This window comes from Malaya genurostris, chromosome 3 (genome assembly GCF_030247185.1).
Source record: "Malaya genurostris strain Urasoe2022 chromosome 3, Malgen_1.1, whole genome shotgun sequence".
Classification (NCBI taxonomy): Eukaryota; Metazoa; Arthropoda; class Insecta; order Diptera; family Culicidae; genus Malaya; species Malaya genurostris.
Window position 1 is genome coordinate 10,253,815 of NC_080572.1, and position 16,761 is coordinate 10,270,575.

The following is a 16,761-nucleotide window of genomic DNA, read 5'->3' on the forward strand; positions in this document are numbered from 1 at the left end:
AAATCGTAGTCTAAAACTCCCATTTTCCTTAAAACTGCCTGAGAAAAATTATTTCAGTTTCAGCTTACTTTCACTGACACATTTGATTAGCAACAAACACATTCCTATATGGATTACCTCTTGCAGACATTATTGCGATATAAAGATCTACGTATGTTATGCTATGCTAACATATAATGATTCATCCTTGGTTTTAAAACTTCAATACGCAGTCCCTGTTTGGCGGGGTTGTGCACGAACGCACAAACTTAAGCTGCAGCGCATTCAAAGTAAGATCTTAAAGATAATTCTAAATCTACCCCCTTGATTAAGGACTAGTGAAGTACATGAGATGGCCTCCCTGGATATACTAGAACAAAAATTCGAACAATACTGCACGAAATACAAATAATTCAAATCTTGTACGTATTTGGTTAGGGATAGTTATAAGTGGGTAGATATTTTATTAATAATTAAATAAATATTATGATTAAACATTAGTATGTGAAACAAGAGTTACTAAAACACCTATTATTAATAACGAATCGTGTGAACAACAAAGATGAAAGGCCAAAGGGTCAAACTTGTACTGTTAAACGTTGATGTAATGCACAAAAATAAGATTAATAAACAGATATTTATGCACAAAAAAATTGGTTTTTAAAATAGGCTTCAGTTGCTGCAATAGCTTTCTCATTCAAGCTGAATATTTTTGCCTGGAGCATCTTTTGGAGGTTATCTCTGAGGAGTAGATCTGGAGAATTTGGATGGTAAGAAAGCAGATCGAAGCTTAATTAGTTCAATTTGGTCATTGACTTGTAACACGGTGCATTGTCTTGGTAAAAGATGATTTTTTTCGGTTTCATATGAGGCTTTTTTCGATGTAAAAGTTTTTGTTTGATAAGTTTTTTCCATTTCAAGATAGTCGAAACCAATAATAATTCTCGCATCCCAGAAAACGTGACGTGACTCAGTGACTTTTTGAATGATGTGTTATATCATTGCTGTTAATTTCAATGCTTAAACGTCGATCCGAGTAATTTCCTTTATTAGTTAGCCTAGAATCGTTAGTTAGGCCAACACACTTATGCAGTAATATTCAATTCTAATTTAGAAATTGTTCAAAAAGTCTTTTAACGTTTTTCTTACGATTAAAAAACTATCAAGCTAATTTTTCCAACGTATTTTTGCAAAACCAACCGCCACCAACAATTTTCCATTTCATGAAAGTAAAATCAAACAATATTTTCCGCTTGAAACAAACTTCCGCCTAGGGTCAATTTTATTGCTTGGATATAAACGATTCGATAATTGTGTGAATTATTGAATTCTACGCTACGTTCCGATAGGGAACGAATAAAATTTAACTGTTCAATCCTTTCAACCGTGACGCACATAGCACCCCGAGAGTCCAACCAGATCGTGCCATGAGAATTGTTATTTCCCGTCTGCTGGTGTCCTCCTGGTAACAACCAGGCTGGTTTTGGTTCGTTCTGGGAACCTGAGCACCGTATGTCTTCAACGGTCATTTGAAACGATGTGGCACTTGTTGTTAGCGAACGGAAATGAGTGCACTTTTTTGAAACCAAAAGGAGTTGCAAATCACTCCTCACCTGATCTGTAGGATAACGCGGGTTCGTCGTATGCCATCAGTGTCAGTTCGCTTCAGTGCGGACACAGACAATGTACCCACATGATCATGGTTCCTGCTTGTTGTATCATTTTACCGACGTCAGTTATCGAGTTTGTAACGAACTTTCTGCCGGTAGTCAACGGTCTTTTTTTCTTCTTCAAGCAGGAAAGAGATTCCAAATCAAGATCGTATCTTATCTCATTAAATAAATATGATGTACCTCTTGGTCATTGTTCTAGAACGACGAGGAAGTCGAATGTTGCTGAGAATTTTCCCAAAATCTTCTATTCATCATGGGAAATGTAGGGTAACCGGCCGTAAGTGCAAGGTTTGAGACGGTCACGCTCAGTTTATTCCTGTGTGAATAAGAAAATCCCAAAGCAAATGGCAATTTAGTTATAGTACAGACTATAGAGACGCAAGGTGTGTGAAGAACTGGAATGGTTGAGCACAATCAAATTAGATGAAATTGCACGGAAACAGTAACAGAATGTAGGAGAGTATGTTCGTTGTAATACATATTCTAGAGATATCACTCTGCCGTTCGAATAAATGTGTTTACATTATTGCTATGATTTTATTCTAATATAGACGAAACTCTTTACAGCATGAAGCTCCTCACTTATTTGTTCGAACGGTATTCTTCATTATTATTTCGTACGATTAATGAAGCTCCACAAGTAACCCAAATCAACAATAATCCAAAGATGAAAGAGTTGATGCAGTAGGCCAAAGCACATCACAGATAATGCAGGCTGAGGCGCTGCACCGTGGCTTACAGAGGATGTACCTAACCATCAAGTGATTGGTCATTTCCTTTCTATCTTTTTCTCACATTTCTTACCGCACCGTCACCACACTATACCGGCTGGAAAGACCACAGGAAAGGCTTCTTTCCATCTTCTCACGCATGTTCTTTCCGGCTTTCGATCCTATGTTTGCTGCAGCACTGCACACCCTTCTTTAATCATCAGCCAATATTCAGTCAGGATTCGATGGCATAACCGACGTGTAGGATAGTAGCATTCGTGGTAGGCAGCCACATGTGTAATTTTTAATTATCATATTTTTTACTACTTCTCACCAGGATCACAATTCAGAAGGTATACAAACGCAATGAGTTTTCGACGCTTTCTAAGAGTGCGAGGGATCCGGTAATTGAGCGATCGGTCTGCCTTTTGTACGATAGGATCATTAACTTCAAGAGAGTTTCAATTTCGCTACACAAGCTATCGGAACGGAAATTTGATGCGGCATATAATAGTGGGTTTCGATAAATGTGGTTTCTTGACTATGACGAGGTGAAACATTCAGTTTCTATCCTAACATACTTGTAATATGCAAATCCTGGGGCTCTCACTTAAACTCACTTAAAATCCTATTGTCTATCAGATCTATGATTGTCGAAAAAAAGATAATACGTTGCCTTTTGACAATGGATTGCATGCTGATTTCATCATATTTTCTGATGATTGACTCATAAGATTTTCTTAAAAAATGATAATGGGAATAGCATTCCAACTCAGATTGAAAATCTCAGCAGCATGACAGCCACCATTGCCTACCACTCCGTCTCTATAGTTTATAGTGAAATATACTAGATTCAAAAGAGTTGAGGCCCAACTACTTTACGAAAAAACAACGACTCACCAGACACCATTCGAATTGGTGTTACGGAGTTTGTTTTTTTTTTTAATTTGGACGGGTATGAGGTCTGAGATTCGCTCAAAACATGCGATGAAACCATGAAATATGATATGTCTTTTGTTATGTGTGTAAGCTCAATTATTTGAACATAAATGAAGGTTTTTTTTATTTTCATATAAGTAAACGATGCTCCTTGCAAAACATACTTTAATCACAACTTTTGGAAATAAAAAACATCTCGATAAACAGGAATCGTTTCATTCTATCGTGCGACACAGGATTAAAAATTCAAAGTTTGATACACTGAGTTCTGTCTAAAATATATCTTTCTATATAAGCATAATGCGGACCCTTGGATAGCATTAGATACCCCTGCCAAAAACTTTCAAATATTGAGGTAACTAAAGCAAATGCCGGGCTGTCTTTTTGTGTGATCCCGATTTTATCTCGACCAAATAGCAACAACCCGAACGAATGCGAACCTTTCTTTCTATATGGATACTAGATCGAAATACTAAATGAAAATATCACTCTTTATGGGAACATTTGCACTCGACCGAAATACTGATAGATTTAAAACATTAAAAGAATTCACGCGTTTTTATCTGAAAACGGCCAATAAGCCCATCTGTCAACATTCACTTTGAAGTAGGATTGACGGATGTTTCGGCGCTTGTTGACAATTAATCATAACAGTAACATAATGTTTGATGTTGAGGTTCATACGTGCGCCCGAAAAGATAGAGTCAAGCTCAAACCGAAAGGATTGAGTCGAAGACTGAGTAAGCAAAAATTTCTAGAGTCCAAATTGATGATTCAGAGCATGAGATGCTAATCTTGCAAGTCAGTTGTCGTATGTTCGCACTTCGATTTGGAAGGATTAATGCAATTATCCTGTTCACTTACGAATCGGATGCGAAGTATGTGGTAACGGTACTTCGAACGCCGTTGGAATTAAATAATAAACAATACAGACAATACAATACATAGGGGAGAGTCGACAGCATTGGGTCACTTGTGTGTTATCGAAAATTATTTAAAGAATTTATTTGATTTTTTTTTATTGTAAGTAAAGTGAGTAATCTCAGCTACCTTCATCCAAATTGCATCAAAAATATTTAATATTTTCGAAAAAAAATAACCTCATTTTTTTCGACGGAAGTGTAAATTTTTGGGTGATTTTACCATTAAATGGACAGAATGTTTTTCAGCGTATAATGAAATTGAGTATCAGATAATTTTAAGTTGTTTTTCTTATGTCTCAGCAATCCAGAGAAACACAATCAAGATGGAAGAAAAATGCTCGGTGAACTCGTTGACTAGTAAGTGAAGTGACGATTACATGCCAATTTGTAGTCATCATCAGTTTTTGTGTGAACAACATAACTCAAGTAAATATTCAACATAGTTTCAATTCGATTCTTTAACAAAAAAAGAATCGGTACTCAGAAGAGGTTTTAAAGAAAACGTCAAATTTTCGGCTTGCTTATAAGATTGGGTAGTGATCAGCTTTGAGTCGAGCTTCGAGCTGTGAAAAAAAGAAGTCCATATCCAAATATTTCTCAAGCCATTTGTATTCAGTAAACCGAGAAGAACATAAACTGAATCTAGTACTGTTTTGGAGCCGAATCTGTCAGTTTCTCGTTTAATGTTTAATTTTCTATTTCTGTGGTGGAGTCTTACTAGTATATATTAGCTCTTTAGCGTATTTTCTGTTTATGAACAAATGCTGAATTCTATCCGATATTCTTTGACTATGACATTAGCTTTAGCATTAAAGACCGGCCGTGTGTTGCTACTCTGTTATTGATGAGAATCAATCAAGCAATGTTTTCCTGAAACAACTTGCTTGGGAATACCACATAGTTTCACATTGTGTAAACTGCATTGATTCATGCATGCTGATCAATACCGACGCCGGCCTCGTTCGAATGCAGATCTACTTTGGAAGGAAGGATTGTTAGTTCAATGCAAGTTGCTACTAGAAACCAAGGAATCCTCTGCATTTCCAGTTTCCACATGCATCATAGGTAGGGGTTGTTTGTTAGTAAACTTTTGAATATTCGATTCATTAATTTTAGTTGGTTTGACGCTTTACGTTACTCACCATAACTAAGTTTAGTTTTTGCAATGACTGAGTATTGAAGAAGCCAAATGAATGAAAAACTTAACTGAAAAGATGATTTTATTTTTGAAAAAGATACGCTCATAGACATGAATATTATTATCATGTGTTTATTGCTATGGGTAGCCTGCTACAGAGAACACGTTGCAATTTTATTGTATTTTGTATTAATATATGCTTCCCACTAAAATACGAAATTCCTTCCGAGATTTGTAAAACTCCGGACAGCCGGCTGTCGGAAGGTTCACTATCAATTCATACATTTGATTCATTGCGTTTTGTTTTTTTAATAGACAGCCGTAATACTGGCGAGATATCATTCTATCACTATCAATCGAACAACAATGCCTTATGCGATACGAAGTAATGTCGAGATCTACTACCTAACCAAAATAATAAAATACCAAATCCTCACAGCCTAAACTATATTTACATACGTCCTAGTTTAGTATAGTCGCAAGAAATATCTGCACGGTTATAAACATCCCACGCGCGTCTTAAACTTAGTGTTTAATTTGAAGCAAAATAGATCCATTGATCAAACGTTCCCCGAATAATCGACGGTGAAATCTAGATCGGTTTTCAGTTAAAAGAAATATAATAAGACATTGTAAATAAGAAAAATATAAAAGATCTCTAAAGGACGATCTTACCAATATCCTGTTTCTCCTATTCTCCTATTGGCTGTAAACAAAACATGCTGGTCGCGAAATGACACACTACTGGTAAAATAAAATAAAATAAACACTCGCGGATGAGTTTGCTGCAGACCAATTTGAGATATTCAGCCAGAATCACTGGATTGACTTGTAAATTTTCACACATTCCATCTAAATTTTCTTTTAGATCTTCTTGAGATTTTACAATATATTTTCGTTATGTTTGAATCTGGTAACACCGACAATGATATGCAGATGGCATCTTGATCGGGTAACACTTGCCCCAGCTGCACTATCATTCTGTTTACTGTTTCAACCTTTTTTTTCACTATAGGTTGTTTAATACACATTGAAATTAGACTTTTTTGAGAGCAACACTTGGGCACCACATCCATATTCTTTGACTATGAAATTGATGAACAAATTCTTCATAGAGTCACACCTGATTGGTCTTGATTGACACTTCCCTCTCGACATCCACGTTTTATAACACTAGTTCGTTATAAAACGTGGATGTGGATGCTTCTACAAAAATTTCATCGTATAACGTTTGAAATCAATTAACTTATTTACAGCATGTGTTCAGAGATGTACAATCAATTTGTTTGGATGCATATCAAACTCTGAAAATTTTATCCGGAAATCGGTTATTTATAAACAGTGTGTTAAAGATTCAGTTCATGAACCAAGGGTTTCAATGTGGTATATTGATGTTTGAAATTATCTTTGGTGGAATTTTCACAAATGAACCTGTTCAAAAGATCCGGAAAGAACGAGGAGGAACACCGAAAAGTTTTTGCCTTTCTCATATAGAAAGGTTATGCAATCACTGTGAAAACCGACTTTAGAACCGAGACCCGGAGGGCCGAGTGTCATATACAATTTGACTCAGTTCGTCGAGTACGCAAAATGTATGTGTGTATGTGTGTGTGTGTGTGTGTGTGTGTGTGTGTGTATGTGTGTGTATGTGTGTGTATGTGCGTATGTGTGTATGTAACGTTTTTTTGCACTAACTTTTCTCGGAGATGGCTGAACCGATTTTCACAAACTTAGATTCAAATGAAAGGTCTTGTGGTCCCATACAAAATTCCTGAATATCATTCGGACCCGACTTCCGGTTCCGGAATTATGGGGTAAAATGTGCAAAAAATTGTGAAAATAAGTGCACTAACTTTTCTCAGAGATGGCTGAACCGATTTTCACAAAATTAGATTCAAATGAAAGATCTTGAGGTCCCATAAAAAATTTCTGAATATTATGGGGTAAAATGTGCAAAAAAAAGAAAATATATGTTCTAACTTTTCTCATAGATGGCGCGACCGATTTTCACAAACTTAGGTTCAAATGAAAGGTCCTGTGGTCCCATACGTAATTCCTGAATTTCATGCGGATCCGACTTCCGGGTCCGGAAATATAGGGTAAAGTGTGTTAAAAATTGTATACCATCACTGAAAATGGGGAAAAACCTTAAAAATTTTTCTGAATCGACCTCAAATGTTTTCCAATTGATAGTTTTTATCTAAGACAAGACCTGACAACTGGGGGTGCTGCTTTTGTTCCAAAATCAACCAGTTTCTGATTGGCTGATTTTGATGTTGCTACCTGCACATTGTGAAAAGAAAAAACTTTTGCAGGGTACGCGAGCAATGATGCCAAGTATAAAGAAAATCAAAAAACAAGTTTATTAAAATGTATAATTTTAGCTCACCAATGAAAATGAAAATTTTCAGAGGATGTTTCACTTTTTTCCAATCTCATTTGTAATAAATGTTTACAGTGGCAGCACTGTGTAATTAAAATCAGCATCAAGCCGTTTTTCTTTTTAGTGAATTAAAGTGTAACCAAAAAAGATTTGTTAAATTAGTGTAAACTCGAAAGTGTGTTTAGTTTTACGAGAAGAAAGAACTGTTGTGGTCCACACTGTGGTCACACTAAGCTTTTCTATCCCAACTTGACTTTTTCCGGTTTCCAAAAGATCCGGTAATACGTCATCAATGGATTCGATTTTGCGTTCAACATGAGATATTTCGTGTTTTGTCATCAAAGCTCGAATGATTGTTTTTAAGCATTAATATATAATAATAAAATGCATTCACAAAACCATTTTTCATGTTTATTTCAAATCAGAAACCGAGTCTAAAAATTTAAATTTATTAAATAGTTTTTTCTTAGCATAAAGTTATTAAAAAATCTGTAAATATGGCTACACTGTAGCCGATACGTTGGTATTTATTCTACAGGGCGAAAATGACGAGAAGGATGATTCGGAAGGAAGAATAAGAAGCCAGTTGTCAGGTCTTGTCTTGGGTTTTTATTAGTAGACGGTCAAACAAACCGATTTCGGTTCTTGAAGAATACCACAGTATTATATATGATAGTATGATTGATATGAGAAAGGCATCATTACACCACTAGGTAGATTAAAACAGGTTTTTTTTATGTACATTAAGCGGTGATATACCTTCCGACGAGAAAAAAGAAGCACATATCTTTCGATTAATGTATGATTCGCGAAAATTTTTTTATTTCGATGTATTAAAAAGTATTCAATAGCACATGTTTTGTTATGTTCATCAAAAACTTCTACTAAAGACTGTCCCAGAGAGTATGGACGCACTTTGATTTCGCTGTAAATAATTCACAAGTGTTAGATATTCAAATTTTATTCGATATGCTGATAATATTAGACTAAAACAACAGAATATTATTCTCAACATTTGCTACTTAGCCATTGTAGACCTGGCGCACCTTCTTGCGAACGTTCCTCATTAAATTCCGTACAGATTTCTTTGCGACAAGTTTTGACACTTTTTTTCAATCTTTTTCGAGCTGTTGAATGGTTTCGGCTGCCGAGACATGTTTCCTAAGATGTGCCTTCGTTAATGCCCAAAATTCCTCAATTGATCGAAGTTGTGGGCAAATTGGTGGATTCAAGTCTTATGGAACGAAAGTGACATTTTTGGTAGTATACCATTCTACGGTTGATTTCGAGTAGTGACAAGAACCAAGATCTTGCCAGAAGACAACAGGATCCTTGTGGCTTCGAATCATGGGTAGAAGTCGGTTTTGTAAACATTTCTTGATGTATATTTCGCTGTTCATTGAAGCAGTGGTGATGAAGGGTTTCGAAATCGTACCGCAGCTACAAATTGCTTGCCAGACCATAGCTTTCTTACCAAATATTTTGACTTCAATCGATGTCTCGGACTGGTTTAACACTTGCCCTTCTCGCACCGTATAATATTGTGGCCCCGGCAAGGATTTGTAATCGAGTTTCACGTTGGTTTCGTCGTCCATGATTATGCAGTTCAAATTTCCAGCAATAATCATATTGTACAGCTTTCGAACCCTCGGCCTGATCGATGCTTCTTGTTTCGGACTACGTTGTGGTTGTTTCTGCTTCTTATAGGTTCGAAGATTCAAACGTTCTTTAGCACGAAGAACATTTGACTTCGTAGTGCCCACTTTTTTGGCCACATCCCGAACTGAAACCTCTTTCTTTTGCTCGAACGCCTTCAGTATACGTTTATACAACTGAGGGTTAGCAGGACCTTTTTCCGACCCGTTTTCGGTTCATCCTCAAATGTGTTATCCTCACCGAACTTCCTGATTGCATTTCGCACAGCTTTTTCACTTACTCCTTCCATTTTTGATATCTTTCTCAGTGACAGTCCGCGTTCTGTGCACCATTTGTACACAATTTTTCGACGTTGTTCTGCTGAAAGTCCACACATTTCGAAACAAACTAATGAAAACGAATAGACAACTGCACAAGTGGTTAGAGAAGAGTGTAAACAACAGGACGCAGCCATAAAAATTGACAAATTCTGAACCATTGCGAAATGTCAACGGTTTTTGGTTGCATCCATACTTTCTGGGACAGTCTTTACTTCTATTAAAGTAATGAAGGCTCTAGTTATTGCAATACTTGAATAATTATGTTTCCAAATTTATGTTCAATAAACTAATTTGATTGCAATGGTATTAACGCATACACGATTTGTAATGAAGAATAAAAGCCACACAAGAAATTTTTGTCAATAACAACTGAATGAAACTTTTCTTCACTGACCACAAACTAAGCAAATTTCAAGCAGTGTCTTGTTTTCGTCCTGTGAATACCTTATACATTTTAGATGGTTCTTAGATTTTATTTGAATCTTAGGTCGGTTCACCCTTCTACGAGAAAATGAGTTACATTATTTTAATTTCGTTTCTCATATCATCCTGTAGTTCCGGAACCAGAAGTCAGATTCAACTGAAATTCAGTATACGACTTTTCATATGAATCAGAATTTGTAGAAAACGATTAAGCTATCTCAGAAAAAAATATTTGTCACACACGCATTTGCTGATCTCGACGAACTGATTAGAATGGTATATAGGTGTTATGTTCTTACAGCATTCATTAAATCAATATAATAAAAAAATGTGTTCAAACCGAAAATGCTGCCATAATTGCCAGCATCTGGTTTACTTATATCATATTCAAACGATTATGCTGCCAAAAACAAACATGAAAAAGGATGTATTTTTGGTACTTAGAAACAATTGCATATAACAGTATTAAGAATCGTGTTTCCCGTTGCTCCCAAGCATCGCTTGAAGCGCTTAAAACTCATTTTGCTGAAATAGGAGGAAAAATCACTTACACAAAAATATCAATATGTCCGTTAAAAATGAACGGATTTCAACAAACTATTGCTTGTTGGAAAGCTATTACCGTGCGAAATCTAAGTCACAAAACATATTTTGTTTACAAGAACATATGTGACAGATATTGTAGAAAAAACAAAAAAAATTGACATAAAACTTCGTATAACTCAAGAATCCTATCTAAAAAACATTCAAAAGCGTTCAGGGTGACGAGGAGACCTTTCATTTGCGACTAGTTTGATCGAAAACGCACACATACACACACACACACACACACACACACACACACACACGGATATTTGCTCAGTTTGTCGAGCTAAATCGATTGGTATATGACACTCTGCCCTTCGGGTCTAAGAAAATTTTTCTAAAGTTTGAGCGAATTCTATACTTATTTTTTATAAATTAAAGTTAAAACATCGATTGTGTCCAATGATGCCATGGTCGGAAACAGTGCTTCCTCTTATGAACGATAGTATGGACGGCCCACGATCAATAGTATTCAAGGAAATTTACGTAGTTCTTCTACTAACACACTCGATACATTGTGATTATGGTGGCAAATCACATAATCGATTGATTTTAATCTGATCACATTAAATCTCTAGTTGTCGTTTATTGCCCGCAATTCGACAGGAAACTGTTCCTTTCGGGTACAATGTAACTTATGTCGTTTTCTCTTGAAGCCAACTTAATCCCTTAACGCTCAAGGGAAATATGTTTCCCTTCCATAAACATCGTTATAGATTCTTCAATTATTATCAAATCGATGTTTTTTTCACTGAATGGTAAAGAAAACTTATTTCCAAGGCGACAAATGTGTTTCTGAACGAATAAGTAAAAAGAACTATCAATCTTCATCGCACTAAAAAAGTTTGTGCAAAATGACGTATAGAAAATAGAACAGATAATAAATGTGATATGTGCAACGTCCACAAGAACATGAAATCGTTTCGTAGAATGCCATAACTAACTATTTATTTCACTATTCTGATAATCAAAGCAATTAAAGCAATAAATAAAATTACGGTATAATAAACCCAACTCTTCTTTAATTTATTTCTAAGAAACACAGGGAAAAATATTTCCCATGAAATTATAGGAAACTTATACACCCTGCTATGACTTTCTGGTGATATTCTTTAAATTTGTACCCCCAATAGCTAAAATATTGTCTTGTACTAACATATTTCGTCCTGCACATCTTATGGTCGTGAAGGGGTTAACCCAGTTTCCACCCTAACTGCTGCCAAACCGTTTGTTTCAAGTTAGTTTCGAACCTAGTATCAACATTGTTGAACGGAAAATCCTGCCAGTTTCGAACCTGATTTTTATATGAAGTTTGCTCAGATCTTCGTTGTTAAGTGCGAAACCAACACAGTTTCGTTAAAAGTGTTTGTTTGATGAAACTACCCTGGGTCAGTTTCAGTCTTCTCAAGCGAAAACGACATTAGTTTCATATGAAGTATTCCTGAAACAGGCCTATTAACCTCAGTTCAGGAACCGTTTATTCACAAAATGAACTCATTCATATATCACGCTTATTTGGGTATCTTAATAAAACTTTAGACAAAGTTCGAATAAATACTCGTATCCAGTTTTTTGTAATATGTGTGTAAACCAAACAAAGCAAATAGTGATTTTTTTTTTAATTCGCACATCCATTTCGAAACAAACGCAACCCCATAGTATGTTGCATCTAAACAAGGAAAAGCATCCAAGTCAACTGATGATTTGGCAATGCGTACTCTGACGGCAAGACTACAACGGCCTATACAATAAAATCCAACACTTTATGACCCATAGCAAATGCATGTAATGCATTTCTGTTCGCTTATCGGATTTCATTCCTAAATAATTCTCATTAATCTTACTCTTATGCTCCTTCTGCTGCACGCCAATCTTGTGAGCTTTATGAATTTCTAGTTGGCAATAGAGACTGACAATACAGAATTGAATTTGTTCATCAAGATCGCTTTACGTTTCATGTGCATTTTGCCAAGGTAACACATTTCGATCTGTTAGTATATTGAGCTTGACGGTGTAAATCCTAATGGGATTATATGGCTATCTTTCTTCTGTTCTACGGAAACCTTACTGCACGCCAGAAAAGAATTAGCATCTTTTTATGTATTAAACCCTTCATAAATATCTTTATTGAGATTTTGTATTGAATCGTAGCATGTTTATGAAGTGAATATTCAACGAACACAAATTTATTACATTTCCATTTACACTGTGTAAAAGTTGTTCTCATGGATTGAAACTAAGCAGGGGCGTAGCCAGAAAAAAGGTTCAAGTGATAACCCCTCTTGCAATCCACGTTTTAAGCTTATATTTTTGTATATATTTTTTACGATTCGCTTTCGATTCATCATGTTTTCAGTAGAAGTTCTTTCCATATTTTGAAATTTATTAGCTTTCAAGCTCGAAGCTGTATTGATATGAATCTTTTAGAACGCGTTATTTTTTCCGAAAGCAATCGAAATACGAAAGTCCTTTCCGTCCTATCTTCACACGAATCCAACGGTGGTACAAGTTTCTCAACCGAAATATTGTTCTTACAGTTAACCCTTTCCCCCTCATCGATCGGGAACCTTTTTTTTATAGTAAATTGGATGTAACAATTCGCTACACTTATCAAAGTTAACCCGAATGCTCAAAGTGAATGTAATCTGGACCGATCTCTGAATGTTTTTGCCACTTGATAGACAAGCGTGACTAGTTGAATGCATAATCTGATCATTAATAACGCATAAAAGTACTTTCTCGGATCAGAATCCGAGCATTCTGAATGCAAAAAAAGAAAGATCGTCTATCGAGAGCATTGGACGGAAGCGCGTGAAGCAATTTTTGGTTTACCATCGGACAAAACACTCGTCTTCGAGGGTAAAAGTTCCAGCTGGTACAGTGCCAGTGCCAACAGACGGCCTGCCGAAGTAACAGTTATCCCTCATTGAGCCAGTAGAGCGCATCCTTTCACAATTCCAGTTTTTAGATGTAATCAATTTTGAGGCATGAAATAAATTCATCATCAAAAAGACATCAACACAATGACGAACTGTCTGCTTAGAAAAGAGGGACACAAAAATATCAGTGCAGAAGAAAGCATTTCGTACACTGACACTGATTGAAATGCAGTTTTGATCAAGGATGGGCATTGACTCTGCGTCTTAGGGGAGGAATGGATTATTAAACGAGATAAAACCAACTTCGATTAAGGGGTTAGTTACACCACTGTAGAATTTTCAATAAATCGGAATTTTTTTTCATTGCAAAAGGTCATGTATGATCTTAAAAATAATATTCCAAAAGATGAAAAGCGGGAAAATTTTCTAGACGTCTTAATTTCGAGTTTTACCGCGAGACTCCGACTATTATACTCCGAGCGCCTTTTGTGTTCGCGCGCGTCATCCTTCTCTGCAGGTGCGACATGAGTGAATTTCAGGAAAAATTAAGGAAGGCTAAACAAGAGGAGGATATCGACAACGAAGGCGATTTGTATGGTCCAGGCATTGCCGATTAATGGCATGTTAGTATGACATACGATTTTACAGCATCGAAAACTTTATCTCAGAACCACATTTTTTGAGCTGGCCGGAAACATAAGTCAAGCAAATCTTGATCAATCGATTGAAAAATTTTACAGAATATTCTCGATAGTTATCTCCACAGAAGTACGTAGGGGTTTTTGAAAATTGTGAATATTTTTTTTTATGAACAATTTTGTGATGCAAAAATGCGGTTTTATTTTCAAAGGGCTGCCATTTTACAGAAAATCAATTAATTAAAAATTGTTTTTTGTTCTAGATCGAAAATTGCTGAAGCTGAATTTCCGGCCGTCAAAATGCAGCACTTTCGCGGAAATGCCGCCAAGTCGCCACTTTGTTTTTCAATTTTCAAAACTGATCATATTTTTTTTCAAATATACATATTAAAAATTGCTTTATACAAAATTCGGATTACTCCGTTTTTTGAATCCCAAAATAATTCTCCAAAAAAGTCATTCTTTTTTTTTCTACAGTGGTGTAACCCCTTAAACGACAAACGGCAGACGAAAGAAAGGAATTCTCAAAACGGAAAGGCGCTAAAGGTGCGATATCTCGTTTAGCATCACGTAAATTGTGTAAATTTAGTTTTTATGAAGTGACTTTGTCAATATGTGCTATTCGAGAAAGGGAAATTGTTCCAAATGGATATGTTGGCGAAACAAATCTATCACGTGTACATTCGTGTGAGGTGGGCCATCATCAATCTTCAAAAAGCCATCCATCATAATAGACACGATAATATAAACGAAGTGTGATAAGCTATTCAGTAATAGACCAAAATAGGGCTACGGAAATGATCACCGAAGATCAGCTTAGGAAGTTTAAAAAGTTTTGTAACTATGTTTTTTTTTATTTTAAAAGAAAAGAAAGGCAGTTTTATACATAAACTATCCTAGGGGTAGGTTATGTATAAAATTGGGCGCCAACCTCAACGCTTATAGCAGTGAATTTACATTTCTTCATTGAAGAAAATATTTCAACTATTGTTATTTGGTCGAAAAGTAAGTTTCCTACGTTTTCCAAAATATGGTGCCACCATCGCTAGATATCGAGTGGGAATGTCAGATCTTTTGAGTCATCCGCCAACAACATTGCATTATTAAATTTGTGTATATTTTGGGCGTCGTGTTTGTTTCGTATTAAGTCATGACAAGTTTTACGCATTGCTTCAAAGTGGTTGAACTGTAGGTAATTGTGGACCATCGCTTTGCATGCTGGCCGATTAAAAAAATCACATGAATTAGCTCCTTGAGTAGAGCACATACAAATATGTTACGACTTTTCGATTTGGAAATATCACAGAAAACAGATATACAGGCTGACATATTGTGTGTAAAATTTTGAATGAGCAGCGTAGTGAAACTAGCAGATGTCACCGCGATCGACACTATTCTGATTGCCGCATTCACATTACGACACTATTTCAGGTGCTACATTCACTGCACGCCAGATTTTTGTTTTTGCTCTTGGTTAAAATCACAAGCTCGTATATGTTTTAATCTAATGGAATACATGTGTGATTTAAACGACATTGATACAAAGTTGTGTGTTACACTTAGGGAAACGGCGTGAGAAGTTGGGATTGTAGTTGGAATATTTCTATAATAGTCAGGAGAACTTTGTTATCGTTCCACAACGAATTGAAAAGTTTTGAAAGATCTCGGCTAATAGTCAAATAAGTGGCAGTAGTGAGCTCTTTGTTTCAAACGTATGGACAATTTTAAATTTACGCAGGCTTTTGAAAACTTTTGTTCTAGATTGTATATCTGTTAGTTATTTATTTTCGCCATTTTCTCATTCATTGATTCAATGTCACTGTTGTTGTTTGAAACATCGTTATGAGCTTCGTTGTTATCTAAAGAAGAACTACCTTGTTGTACATTGGATGCATATGAAAGTTTAAGTTTTAAGCTTGATTTGGGTATGTGTAGATTGCGCTTAAATTTAGATACTCTCTTATCCAGTTTCAGCAGGAGCCTACCGTAGTCAACAGCTGTGTCACGTACAACGAAATTGCAAAACGGGTGAAAGTGCACCACACCAGTGTCAAAAATATTATCGAGAAGATCGGTAAGACCCTTTCCATGAAGGATTCGCCCCGATCCGGTAGGAAAACGGGTCCCAGCCAGCCCGGCCGGGACTTAAAAGTGGTTGAGTACATCAGGAAAAACCCATCGGTGTCGACGCGGGATTTGGCCAAGCAGTTCAACACCAGCATCGGGATGATTCAACGGATCAAAGTTCGGAACTCCCTGAAAACGTACAAGTAACAGAAGGTGCCGAAAAAGTCCCTGGTACAGCAAGTTCAGACTAAAACAAGAGCGCGAAAACTGTATTACCGGATTCTACAGAATAAAGACGGATGCATCCTGATCGACGACGAAACCTACGCCAAGGAAGACTCTCGAGCGCTGCCCGAACCGCAATATTATACGAAATCGGTGTACCAGGACCTGGACGACGCTGACACCACGGTGGCGATGGAAAAGTTTGGGCAGAAGGTGTTGGTCT